Source organism: Melitaea cinxia, chromosome 22 (genome assembly GCF_905220565.1).
Source record: "Melitaea cinxia chromosome 22, ilMelCinx1.1, whole genome shotgun sequence".
NCBI lineage: Eukaryota > Metazoa > Arthropoda > Insecta > Lepidoptera > Nymphalidae > Melitaea > Melitaea cinxia.
The window spans coordinates 4,962,223-4,976,079 of record NC_059415.1 but is presented as its reverse complement, the minus strand read 5'-3'; the positions used below and the strand labels follow the sequence as shown (position 1 = coordinate 4,976,079).

Genomic DNA, 13,857 nt, shown 5'->3' with positions numbered 1-13,857 from the left:
CACATGTTTTTTTCACTTAATAGTTTTAATTATTATTATTTTATATTTATAGGACAACAATTCCGCTAATACATGACTAAGATGGCGACTGACCAATCAGAAAATTAGTATTAACTATTCGGAAGATGGTGTTCCCATTTTTATGCTCGTCCGGTAGATACTTCAACAAATAATAATCAAAATAAGAACATTTAAATGATAACAGTATTTATCGTTTGACTACCCTGCAAAACAGATAACAAAGATAGTGACTGACTAATCGTAAATGAATAATAGGTATTACCCATTCGGAAGATGGCGTCACCATATTTGTACTATTCCAGTATTAAGCGACCAAACAATAAGAGTAATATTGACACAAAATCCAATAATTTAATAATTGTCAGAATTACAAATTTAAATGCTAACACTATGTAAACTTAATAACTGGTCGGATCTAAGCCAAAAATTTTAATACTAATGAAAATATGAAAGGAATCTACATAAAAATACATTACACGAGATTTAACAATATTTATTTGCATTTTAACAATTTTCTAATTACATACATACATCACAAAATAATCATTAGTTAACTTCGGCAAATATTACTTTGCATTAAAATGTTCGCTACACAAATGTAATTGATAAAGAAAAATTAATATGTTTTAAATTTGTTAAAAAAAATCAGTTTCAAATTTTAAGGTAAAAATAAATATCAAGACAAACAACACAAACTCCTCATGTAAAACAATATCCTGTTTCCGAAATAATTTATATTATGTGTATCGTTCCCTCATTCAATTTGTTCATTTCATTAGGTCATTCAGGTCAATTTGTATCAATAATGTTTCACGTTTCTTCCTAATGAAGTGTCTGCGCTTGACCCGTCGAAGAAAGAACGGCTCGTTATTGGAGAGCCACTACAGATCTTTCGGATTCATTCGTTATGACTTTTTTAATTAATAAAACTTTTTATTATATTAGTCAGCATTACGAAAATTAATTGAGTCAAGGTCGAAATTGATATATCAAATAATTTTCCTGCATTCGTATTATTAAAGATAAATAAAATGGTATCGTGGTTTTAGTAGAACAGTATTTACAATTTAGTGCTTGACGAAATCACTATAGTGAAAAATCGGTGAATTTTTTCTAAGATTAAAAAAAATATGCATTTTTTTAAATTTTTATTACGCTATAAATTTGTTTTTCTATATATATTATTTCTAACATATATTTATCAAAAAAAAAGTATTTAGTACGTAAACAAAATAAAAATAAAAATTATTTATTTGAACCTATCAAGATCCATAGGTTTTAGTAAAAATACTTAAAAACTATGTCAGTAACCAAATAAAAATATAACTAAAAATTTTACAGTCTTTTTCGAGCTGAAAACTGATCTAGTGCTGCATAATAGCACTATCATTGTCTAGTACAACAGTCAACTGTTACATATAACACAAGCATTAAGATGCTTACCGTAGGAACTGACGACCATGTGTGTATGTTATGTACGATATTTACATTAGATATTTATAGTGTTCTGATCCGTGAATTATCATGGGTATTTTTGTGAGGAAACATAAATTATATTTTACAAATAACACATCATCTTTGGGAATTCTTCTGTAGTAATTACGTAAGAGTAAAAGATATCCAATAAAACAATAATAAATTATAAGCAAAAAATTGTAGTTTTATCAAAAGAAATAATTATTATTCAAATTTTCAAAATATTTATTATTGAAATTTCTAATAAAATGAATCAATATAAAGAAAGGCTTATTTAAATTCTAATGTCGTTTTTCCTTAAATTACATTGACGAGACGTTGCGAATACAAATCTGGGGTATCTTAAGTGATTTTGAGCAATAAGAAAATTCTGATTTTATTAGTAATTTGTCGCTAAAATTTTTTTTTTTTTGCAAATATTTTAAAAAAATAAACGACAAATTAAATTTAACGCTGAGCTGGAATGTTCTGGAACGAACGGGGTTATTCTCCTTAAATATTAATACAAATATATCAATCAAACACAAATATATATATCTTCCCGTGAAGTATCCGAAACGTCATGCGTTTAAAATACGTAATAAACCGCGATCTATCTAGTTTTTTTTATAAATACATATATAAATAATACATACATAAATAAAAACAAATATAACAGCCAGACTCAGGCGAGAATTGAACCCACAACCCCGAAATTGAAAGCAGCGCCATTACAAACTGCGCCAACGGGCTAGTCAAAAGTCTCCTTAAGACATATTAACCTCTTAGTACAAATAAGTTAGGCTCATAAACTTAAGGATACATTATTTTTCGATTTGTCAAAACGACAGATTTTTTTTATACGCCTTTCAGTACTAGTTGCACAACAAGCGCTTTGCTAAACCATCCCCAAGTGTTCTAGCTTACTGACCAAACTAAGAAAATAGTTCTTGGTAGCAGTATTATTTCGGCTTTAGTCCTCTGTAACGTTAAGGTACTTCCACCGTCATCCTGATCTTTAAGTAAGACATTTTATGTTATGGTCTATCTCGATTAAAAGCTTTAAAAATATATTTAAATAATAAGGCTAAGTATGATAAGTAACTGTTTAATTGTTTGATGCTTAAAATTATATCGACCCAATAGACAATTATTACGATCTGCCAGATATCTTGCGGCATTCTCTAATACTCTAAGACCTTTTTAATTGATCTCGATTGCTATCTCCGACATATAACTATCACTGTTAATCTAGTAGCAAGATTATTCAAATTCGATATTCTAAGTTATTTTCTGGTTTGATGGTTTAGTTAGGGTCACCAATGCGTAAATAAATAAATAGTATTATTTCGCATACCATAACTATATTCGTAACACTACAGAAACTACCATCTGATCTTTTTTAAGCATACATATGTACACAAAGACACACCCTTCTGATAACTATCCGGCTGTAGTGGTACCAGAAGATTTCTTAATGACAAAGTTTAAGGATTCAGGATTTGCGTCTGTCTTAGATACTTGTTGGTCTCCCTAATATGTATCGAATATCACATAAAACCATCGATTTCAGTTAATGTCACAGATAACTGATGAAATTTTCACCAACAGTAGGAAAATCATCCTGCCAACCCACAGTATAGCAATATGACAAATTAAGCTATAAGTCTTATTCTACATACGGAAGTTCTTCATCTAGTAATAGAACGTTTACAGACTGTAAAAGTTCAATTTATTTTGAATTCTGTACTTTAGCAGCTGGAAAACTGTCTCCAATTGAGTAAATATCACAAGACTTAGTCACTGTTCGAATATAACCTGGCTCATCCATCCTACGTCTCGGAAATGACAGGTTGTCTTGCAATAATTTCTGAGACGACGTCATTTCTCGTCAAAAATTTTCAAAAATCGTAACAACAATGAATAACAATCATTTCAGCCAGACCTTTATACATTTATACTTACATTTGACCACATATCTTTAAAATATAATAAATTAATATTTTTTATTTCTTGTACGAATAGTGTAACTTCTAATGAGCAAAGTTTTAGTCATTTCTTTTTGTAGTTGCGAAATAAGTAGTTTTCTGTACTATGCTCGTATATAATTTTCTCTTTAAGCTTTTATGACTCTCAGTCCATTGAAGTTGTTGGTTCATAATATAAAACTTCATTACTAAGTAATATTCTCAAAAGTAGCGTCTTATTTCAATAAAATATAGCACATTTTACTCGTTTTATTAGGTCATCGAAAAGTTGTTTAAGGTAATGAAGATTAAAACTTGTTTAAATTACTTATAATACCGGTAACTACTGGTATATACCGGTAATTCAATTAGAGAGTTAATATTTCACTTGATGACTTAAGTAGATCTTATTGTATTTATACTTACATCAAGTTCATCACTCATTTTAACTTAACTTTAGATCATTCTAGTTTAGTTAGTACTTCAAATTTCTATGACGTTGCATAAAACTATTTTGAAACTTTTACTTCAAAGACAACTGAAAGTACTTCGCTGAATGCTTAAAATGTAAAAAGCAGTGCATTATTTTTTTCTATAAAATTGTAACTATTCAACAAATATTTGAACTAAAATCGGCTTCGAACAATACATTAACTTGTTAACTTTGGTCAAAATCATAAAAATCTAAAACGAAAATTTTATGGAAAAACTCACATGAAAATTAACTTTTCAGTGTTAAACTTATTGGTTTTCAATGCAATATCCCATTTTCATCACAGCAATTATCGGGTTGAAAATAGTAATACTCAAATGTTCGTTGTACTGAATGTGGTATGTTAATCCATTTTTGTGTTGGTCACATCACGCGGAATACGATTTATATAAATAAAAATGAATTTTTGTTCGTGAGAATATCAATTGAAATTAAATTTAAATAATTTTATAATTATTAATATGGATAATACTTTTGAGCAAATAAGGAATTCCTACACACAGCTTTGGAAGTTTAGGATGACTGACCTGAACTACTGAAGTCCGAGTAAATAAATATTTGAAAATTCTTGCATTGCCTGAAATTCTTGTTATTATCATTAGTCCGTATTTCTTAATTATATGAAACTTTGTATATAATTTACAATATGTTGTAATCATATTTGATCAGTTCTACTATTAAAAAAAAAGACTATAAAATTTTGACATTAAAAAACTGAAATTTTAATCTCTAGATAATCGAAATAGTCTAGTTGAGAGTTATTTACAACGGCTTGCATGTAACTAGTGTCACCGAGGTGATAAATCAAAGTTTCTGATACTAGAGACACATGAGAGCGATAAATAGATACCGGATTCTTACACTCCGAAGACCCGCAATTCAAGTACCGTCAACAATTGTACGCGTCGAACACGAAAGTCGTCGAGGTAATTTATTTGATCTGAGTATCAATATACTTTCTGGTGTATTGGCGAGATTAATTTGACTAATTCAATATAAATGTATCAAATTACAAAAACTCCGTCCACAGATACTCGCAATAAGATAAGACTCGTATTAAAATACAAATCTTTCTTAAAATTAATATAAAATAATAATTTTTATGAGCATGATTTTTGCACAGTGTAGTGTCTACATATTAGATAAGTAATAGCTTATCTATACAAATAAATAAAATTGGAGTGTCTGTTTGTGATATCTAAAATAACCGCTTTCTACTAAATGTCTATTGATGCATACATGGTACATATACCAAAATAACATTTTTTACAATTTTTGTCTGTCTATCTGTCTATCTGTCTGTGTGTTCCAGCTTATCTCTGAAACGGCTGGGCCGATTTTCACTGGCAGATAGCTGATGTAATAAGGAGTAACTTAGGTTAATTTTATATTAGAAATTTATTTATTTTATAACTCTTCAAACTGACAAAGTCGCGGGCACAGCTAGTTAAAAATAAGTAGGTATATATTATTTGATGTCTTTGAACGATTATTGACCTAAGCGTATTAATACTCACGACATCCCTGCTTATCTGTTAGAAGCGTGCTGCTGCGAAGGAGTAATGGTTTATAAGGCTTATTTTCAGGCGCAATAGTCGTGTCGTTAAAATACATAACTAATAATAGTAATAAGAAGAGAAGGTATAGTACTTAGGAGCTGTAGTAATCTGTGGTATAACTCCATTGTTAGGTGTCATCGTATATTGGCTATTATTGCTGCATTTTTGGGAGTTAAACAATATATTTTAGTTACAGTTTAGCGTTTTGACAATATATATTCGTTATTCACCCTTTTATTTATTACAAAACCAAATTACGTTTTCCTCGATAGCCCTTGTTGCAAAATTTTCGATCATGCGCTCTGAGCTATTTCTAGACCGTTCTTTAAGAAATGCCAAATTAATTTCAATTTAAAAATTGCGAGAGAAATAAGTAATGTCAAATACGCCGTATACTACGGGTATCGTGCGGATATGCTTGTTTATTAAATATATATAAAATAATATTTTCAAAATTAAATAGTAAAAGTTAATATATGTGTAATATAAATAAATATAATATACATAAACGAATAATAAATGTCGGGTAGCCTACACATTGATTTGATATGTAATAGATATAATATGGGGGAGACTCGTATATATCTATATAAATATAATATATTATCTGTATAATATCTCTTTCCTTTGACCTTTAGCATTAGATAAGGTCATTAAACTTATTGTAGTATTCATGTAGATAAGAAGCACTATAAATATTGGTGAGTGGTGGTAATCACTTAATATTAAGTAACTCAGCTGAACATTTTTAGCTATTAATAATATAAGCCATTTTCTAAATTACCTCGACAGACAGTACAATCAGTCGGATTATAGCTTTTATTTTTTCTTTATACTGATATAACGTCAAAGTGTTAATAAGACTGTATCGTGGTTATTTAAATATATTTAATGATGGTGAGTTCAATTGTTCGAGTAAATAGTTGAGAATTTTCGGAACACTATAAACACTATTAATTATGTAAAGCAATATCTGTTTTCAATTCTTCAATTTTATCCTAAAAAATGACACTGCATTGTAAATTAGAAATGACAATTAGTAAATCTTACAAAAGATACGTACGAAAACGAGTTTTAAGTGCTGATAACCTCCAGATTTTAGTGTTTATTCTAGAATTCACATTCATAATACATAAGAAATTACCTTTATGTAACAAACATTAATAGACTTTAAAAATAAATGATCCATATTAGTTTTTCTATGAGAAATCTATATCGTCACACCAACACACATACTCACACTGAGATTCAACTTTTAGCAAGTTAGTGGAACAAATGTCACAAACTGGGCAGACAAAACCACAAAAAAAAATTAGTAGCAACAAACACAAAAAACGAGTTTACTTTAAACCACAAGATTGAAGCAAAACTTCTTTAGAAACAGTTCTGCACAATAGGCCTGCACTGTATCTTAGATATGCGAAACTCAATTGGCTATGAGAGAAAGAGAAAAAGAAAATGTGAGCTCGCACCTCTCTCTCTTACTCCGTTCGTCTCGCCCGAAAACACTTTTCGTAACGCTCTTGCCACGCATCCACCAGCTTACTCCCCAAGTCAAAAGTGCTTCCTAACTAAAGCAGTCCATAACCTCCGTGAAACAATACACAATTATGCTGGTTCACTGAATCCGATAACGGCTCACGCATTCCGTAACGGCTCACAGCAGTTCGTAAGCGGCTCAAAACACAGTTCATGCGTTCATCTGCTTACAAATACGAGTACGTATAACTACGCAAATACTCTCGGGCACTTTAATCGCATTACACGGAAAAAGCCACTTAGATATCGTTTTAATGAAAGCGTTAATGAGCTTATGAATTGATTCAATAGTTTCAAGTATTACGTTTTAATTTCTGAAACATAATTGAGACATTCTAGTTAATTAAAACGTATGTAAGATTATAAATAATCCGTTTTAATTAATTTTATAGTGACATTTCGTTTCATTGTTTTCGTTAGCGTTTGAGAAATTAAAATTGTATTAAGTGTTTTAGGAATTAAAATTTGTTAGAATTATAAAAAATTAACATTGATGAATTACTTGTAATAAAATTGTAACAGGTCAACATTTTGACAGTATATACATCATAGACGTCATAACCTACAGTATCATGTCCAAATATCTTGAAATTTAGAATATACAGGCATGTTTGAATTCACTGATCATCTTAAGCTGGTTTATGGACTTTAGATTATAGTCTAATGAATGGAGTGACCATCGTAAGCGAAAACATGGATACTCCAAAATTTCCACTACTGATGATGGTATACCATAATAAAGATTAAATAAAAATAAATAAGTATAAACGTCACACAAGTTAAACCAGGCAGGCTACATGTACTAAGACATCAGTACGGCTAACGAAAAAAATATTTTATTCAGACCTTTTTTTTATTTTAGATGCTGAAGTAACAGTAGAAGATCCGAACCTAAATCGATTTTTGCCGAGCTGATAAATAGAATGAAACATACTTTATAATAAATGAGTATATTAGATAATATATTAAAAATGGGTTGCCATCAACATAAAAAAAAACATTTAAAAAATTACACCTAGTGGTTACACTTTAAAAAAACCAACGTAAAAATTACTCGTTGGCACGATTCCAGAGTTTTGGAGATGACACAATATATACTCTGAGTGGAAAACACTTAACACGTCCTCTTACATTTATTCAGTGGTTGCAGAGATCTGTGATACACTCGTACGCGAAAATAGAACATTTTTTGTGACATTTACTATGTAAATATTATACTAACATTTTTTGTTCATTGTTAAAGTTCTGGTAAACGCTTTGGTGTAATGATGCGTGTAGTCTCCTAAGATACCGACGGTTTGCAAGTTCGATTCCCGCTCGGGATAGATACGTATTTGTATTTGTACAAATATTTCTTTTCGGTTTGAATGCCTGTCCTAATAGATCTCCCCACCGTGCTTCCGTGGAGAGCACGTTAAGCCGTCGGTCTCGGTTGTTATCATAATAATAATAGCGATCGTTACTCAAAGAACATAACTATCCGCTAACCTTCATCTACATGAAGTAAGAGGTCTATACCCAACAGTGGAATGTACAAGGCTCATTTGATAATATTTTATCAAACTTTTACAATAATGGAGTGAATAGGAATGTTTTCATAGAGTTTTTACATGTTTACAAGACAAAAAGAATTGAAAATTTTGAACATTATTTTTTTATCAGAATCACAATTCAGTTACCGATAATAATTACAAACAATGACAATGGGTGTGCCCGTTGATATTGTCATTATAATTATTGTCATCCCACATTTTTAGCAATAGGGAACTCTTATACAACTCGATGATGATGGTTAAGTACTATTACGTTCTACACAATGAAATGACAGTTTTACCGTTTTCATCGATATAAATAAAAAAAATACACAATATATATACACCCGTATGAATTTAGATTGACTGAACTTAGATAACTTTTTTTATGCTTCTTGTCTATTTTTCTTCTTCATGTTTTTTTTTTTTTGTCAAGACTAGATTTGTGTAAAAGAAAAAAAAAATGTTTGGTGTTATACTTCTTTTGGTGCATTAGGGAAAAATAATTAGAGTATATTTTTACAACAATACAACACAATAACAATTACAACGAAGAAGAAGTTAACAATGTGAAGTTAGCTAGCCAATGAAGTATAATTTCTTACGTGCGTAAATAAGTACATACACACTTTTTTTTTAATATCACTTCCGTTTTCCATTAAATGACAACTTTTTTTTGGATTTTTTTTTATAGATATTATATTGGTACAGCCAGATTTAATCCATTATCGTTCAGGTCTTTATTTGACGATAATCTGTTAAGTATTGATAAAATATTTGTTAATATTTTATTTAAAGTTACGTAATAAAAAACATAAGTGTTTAAATAAATAAATATTCATGACCTATAAAGACATTAAATTTATTTATTAATCTTAATGATTCATGATCTATTATTACAAAATAGATCTTTTAAATACTTAATAATATAACTTACCTATTTAAAAGTAAACGTCATTTTCATAACTTTATATAACACAAACCAATGTTCCATTTTTGAACTTTAAAATATAGTCTATAGCACTTATGTACGATTTTTATTTTTGTGTTACCCACACATTAGGAATTCTAAACATTTTTGAATATCATATCAAAAATTGACCGCTCCAGCGGGGATCGAACCCGCGTCTTCGAGTGACCGTGTCGGCGCTCTAGCCAATTAGCTATGGAACGATGTACCCGCTAGATCGAAATTTTTGGAAAACAAAATGGTTCTAGTGAAAGAAATTTGAAAATCGCCAAGTAGTTTTTAGCTTTATCTACGTTTGTTTGTAAAAAAACAATCGTATTTTTCCTCTATATAATATAAGTATGAAAGTATAAACAACAAATTTTTAATCGTAATGAATTTTTTTTAAGAAAGATTACCTAGTATAATACACAAACATTTGATGAAAAGTTACGTGAAGCTTTGTTCTAGTTTCAATCTTGCTACCAAAGTTTCCCAGGCTTCTTACAAAGTCCACAAAAGTCGAAGTGGTTTGACGATGTTTTGGCTGACAACGGAAAAAGTATCATTTTTCAATATTGCCTCGTTCGAAGAATCAAGTTCTACGTCAACTTTAAAACTAGATCACGAACTTTCCTGTACAGAAATTATTCCTTTTTTATTGTAGAACTAGCTGACACGATAGTCATTGTCTTTTCTTGCAAACTGGCAAGCGCGTAAAATTAGAAAAAAAGTTTTTTTTTTCTATTTTCCAATTTTGCGTGCAATCTTCTTGATTTTACATTCCATAAAAACTGTCTACAAAGTAATAGAAGAATTTAAAAAAAAAGTCGTTATTGGTCCAGCCGTCCTGGAGTTTTGCACTTATGTTAGTAAACTATTTAATGATTTATTTTTTTCTGTATACAGACTGTTCTAGGCTCATATTAATATTAAAATGAAAATTTGACAACAAAATTCAGAATCATATAAATTCCATTAAGGTCAATTAATATACTTAAAACAAAAATATCAGATTTGCCTTATATCGACAAATACGGCACGTGTCGTTTGCCACATCGATACCTATTGTTTCCACCATTCGATAGCAGTAGTAGCTATGAGCACGCGCATGACTAATTGAGAGAGCCTCGAATGCCGTAACGACATCCCCGCAAGTGTCTATACAGTAAGAGGGAGCGGGCGGCGAGGTAGCTCGCATCACGTAAATATTACTGGTCGATAAGATCGCCTACTATTATGCAGTTACCTGTTTGATATTTTATTTTTTAATCTACCTTCTTTTCAAAAGTGATTCTACTATTAATATGTATTTATCTTGTCATATTTAGTATTTTATGTTGTTACGAGTAATAGTAAATATTTTGTGAACTTTGAAAGGTGATTGATTATTAGCCTCATAAAGTGTATGTAAGACTGATTTAAATGTTTGAATTATATTGTTAGACATCTATTGTGCTACTGTTTAATTAAATAAAATAAAAAAATAAAAAAAATATTAAAATGACTTGATGAGGGTACTAGTAATATGAAAACAAATTTGATTGTTCTAATGTAATATGGATTTTAGCGCATACAACACTGGTGTTGACTTCTCAAGAATTTACTTCAGATACCCTTCCCCTTATAATGAAAATACAACTTTATAATTTATATATTAGAAGAGAAACAAAGCTTGGGATACTTTGCAATAATTAAATAACCAAGACAAAGAGGGATATTATTTGTTTTTGGAAGCAAACGGTGGCCGGTCACTTGATGTTAAGTAATTGCTTTTACTTATAACACTTTCGGTATGAAACAAGATACAAATGTTTTACAGCTAAGAGATCAAAAAGTAGGATAGAATGAAGAAAAAAAGGGAAAGATGACGTCTTCCTTACTGGTTATTCTTCGTACACAACTCAGTTATAGTAGCCATTTTACTCCGATTTTTAGCACTGTTTAGCTCGTCGTATAAGAGTTACTCTACTATTTACTTCTACCTCAAAGTTTAAGAAATACTCTGCCGTAATGATACTAACAAATTAAAATGAAATTTATAAATAAAACACCCAAACATTCACACGAAATATTTAAAAATTAGGGTCAAAATGTATGTACTTTATCGTTACACACATTTCGTTTCACGTCAGCAAAAGAGGTCGAATCATTCGTGCAGTTGTGTGCCAACATTTCAGTAATGTCAAATGAAGCATTCAGTAGTTCGTAATGACGAAAATGAGAGCGGCCTCGAAATTAAAGCCACTCAGCAGCGTGTGCAGATCGGGGTGAAATCTCGTTACGTGTCACAAAAGCGCAAAGCATTTTCGAAAATTTTTGATTTCATCACGGCTTTATTGACAAATAGTTTCATTAGTGACGATTCGATTATCAGATAACAAGAACAATTTGAAATTGAAAACAGTATGAAAATAATTAACAAGAACTAAGTATACCTATTAACTAAAACTATCCCTACTAATATTATAAATCTGAATGTAAGTTTGTTGGTTACGGTTTCACGCGAAAACTTCTTAACCGATCATCATGAAACTTCGTAAACGTATTCTTGGAGATATTAGAAGTATCATAGGATACTTTTTATTAAAAAAAATATTCAATGCGACGAAACCGCGGGTAAAAGCTAGTACTGTATATTTTTTTACATGGATTTCATTTGCAAGCTGGTGGGTAAATTGAAATAAATTTTGAAGTGAACATTTTTTTTTATTCAGAACAACTTACATAACATACACTGATAAATATGATTTACAAACGTGTATTACAATATTTTGATAAGTGCTGCTTTATTTACAAGTTGTCACAGCATGGTATATGTAAACATTTAAAGCAAAGAAAAAATGTAGAACGCTTCACGATTTCCTCATCGTCATCCGTTCGCAGCAGTGGACTGTATAGCCTGTAATGATGATGATGATGATCATTTCGCAGGGGCCATTCTAATCTTTTCTGTATCGTTCCAATTTTAGTATATGTACTGCCGAAGCGAATACAATTTGATTGAATTTATTTTTTTCAATTCAAAACAACATTTTATTTTATTCATAATCGTAGCATCCATCTTCACATTTTCAAGATTGAGTAGATCGTGGTAACAAAGTGAAGTGTCTCCTAAATACATACTTCTAATGATAAAGTTACTTTTTAACCGACTTCAAAAAAAGGAGGAGGTTACTCAATTCGACCGTATATATATATATATATTTTTATGTATGTTCGGAGATAACTTCTTCGTTTATGAACCGATTTTGATAATTCTTTTTTTGTTGGAAAGGAGATATTTATAGTTTGGTACCATGATAAGGAAACCAGGATCTGATGATGGGATCCCAGATAAATCGAGGGAAACTTTCAAAAATCGTAAGGGTGACTAGTAAATTTAATCATGTTTTCATTAAGTACTATAAAGCACTACTATTTAATAAAGGTCTGGAGTCGATCTGATGATGGAGAAGAAAGATAGTCGAGGGAACTCTTCAACAATTTATAGCAATTACCTGCTTTTTGAACTTAATTCGTTTCTATTGATAAGAACTTTGCATATATATGAGTTATAAGTGCCATTTCAGTCTGATGATGGAGACGAAAGATAGTCGAGGGTACTCTTCAACGACTTATAGCAATTACCTGCTGTTTGAACTTAATTCGTTTTTTATTGATGAGAACTTTGCATATATATGAGTTATAAGTGCCATCTCAGTCTGATGATGGAGACGAAAGATAGTCGAGGGTACTCTTCAACGACTTATAGCAATTACCTGCTGTTTGAACTTAATTCGTTTCTATTGATGAGAACTTTGCACCTATATGAGTTACAAGTGCCATTAAAGTCTGATGATGGAGACAAAAGATAATCGAGGGAACTCTTTAACGATTTATAGCAATCACCTGCTGTTTGAACTTAATTCGTTTCTATTGATGAGAACTTTGCATATATATGAGTTGTAAGTGCCATTAAAGTCTGATGATGGAGACGAAAGATAGTCGAGGGAACTTTTCAACGATTTATAGCAATTACCTGCTGTGTGATCATCTGTGTCGCAGGTCCAGGTTTGATGATGGAGCCCATAAACACTCGCAGGAATTTCTCAACAATTTACAGCAGTTACCTTTTGCTGTTTGACGACCGCTTTAATATAATGGTGCATGTGCCGTGTCGGCGGCGCCTAAACACCGACGGTCGCGGGTTCTATTTCAGCTCGGAGTGGATATTTATGTTTATATAAATATTTATTTTTGGTCTAGTTGTTAATCCTTTTGGTTCTCCCAACCTAGGCTCGGAGAACACGCTAGGCTGTCAGTCCCGGTTGTTATTACGTACACCTGATAGCGAACTTTA

General features: G+C 30.7%; 1 non-coding gene across 1 annotated transcript; it reads right to left on the bottom strand.

The window, feature by feature from the left end:
• Window positions 1–12,404: 12,404 nt before the first annotated feature.
• Window positions 12,405–12,511, bottom strand: LOC123664812. The gene has a single exon (XR_006744919.1). It is a non-coding gene; the product is annotated as a U6 spliceosomal RNA (small nuclear RNA).
• Window positions 12,512–13,857: the final 1,346 nt, after the last annotated feature.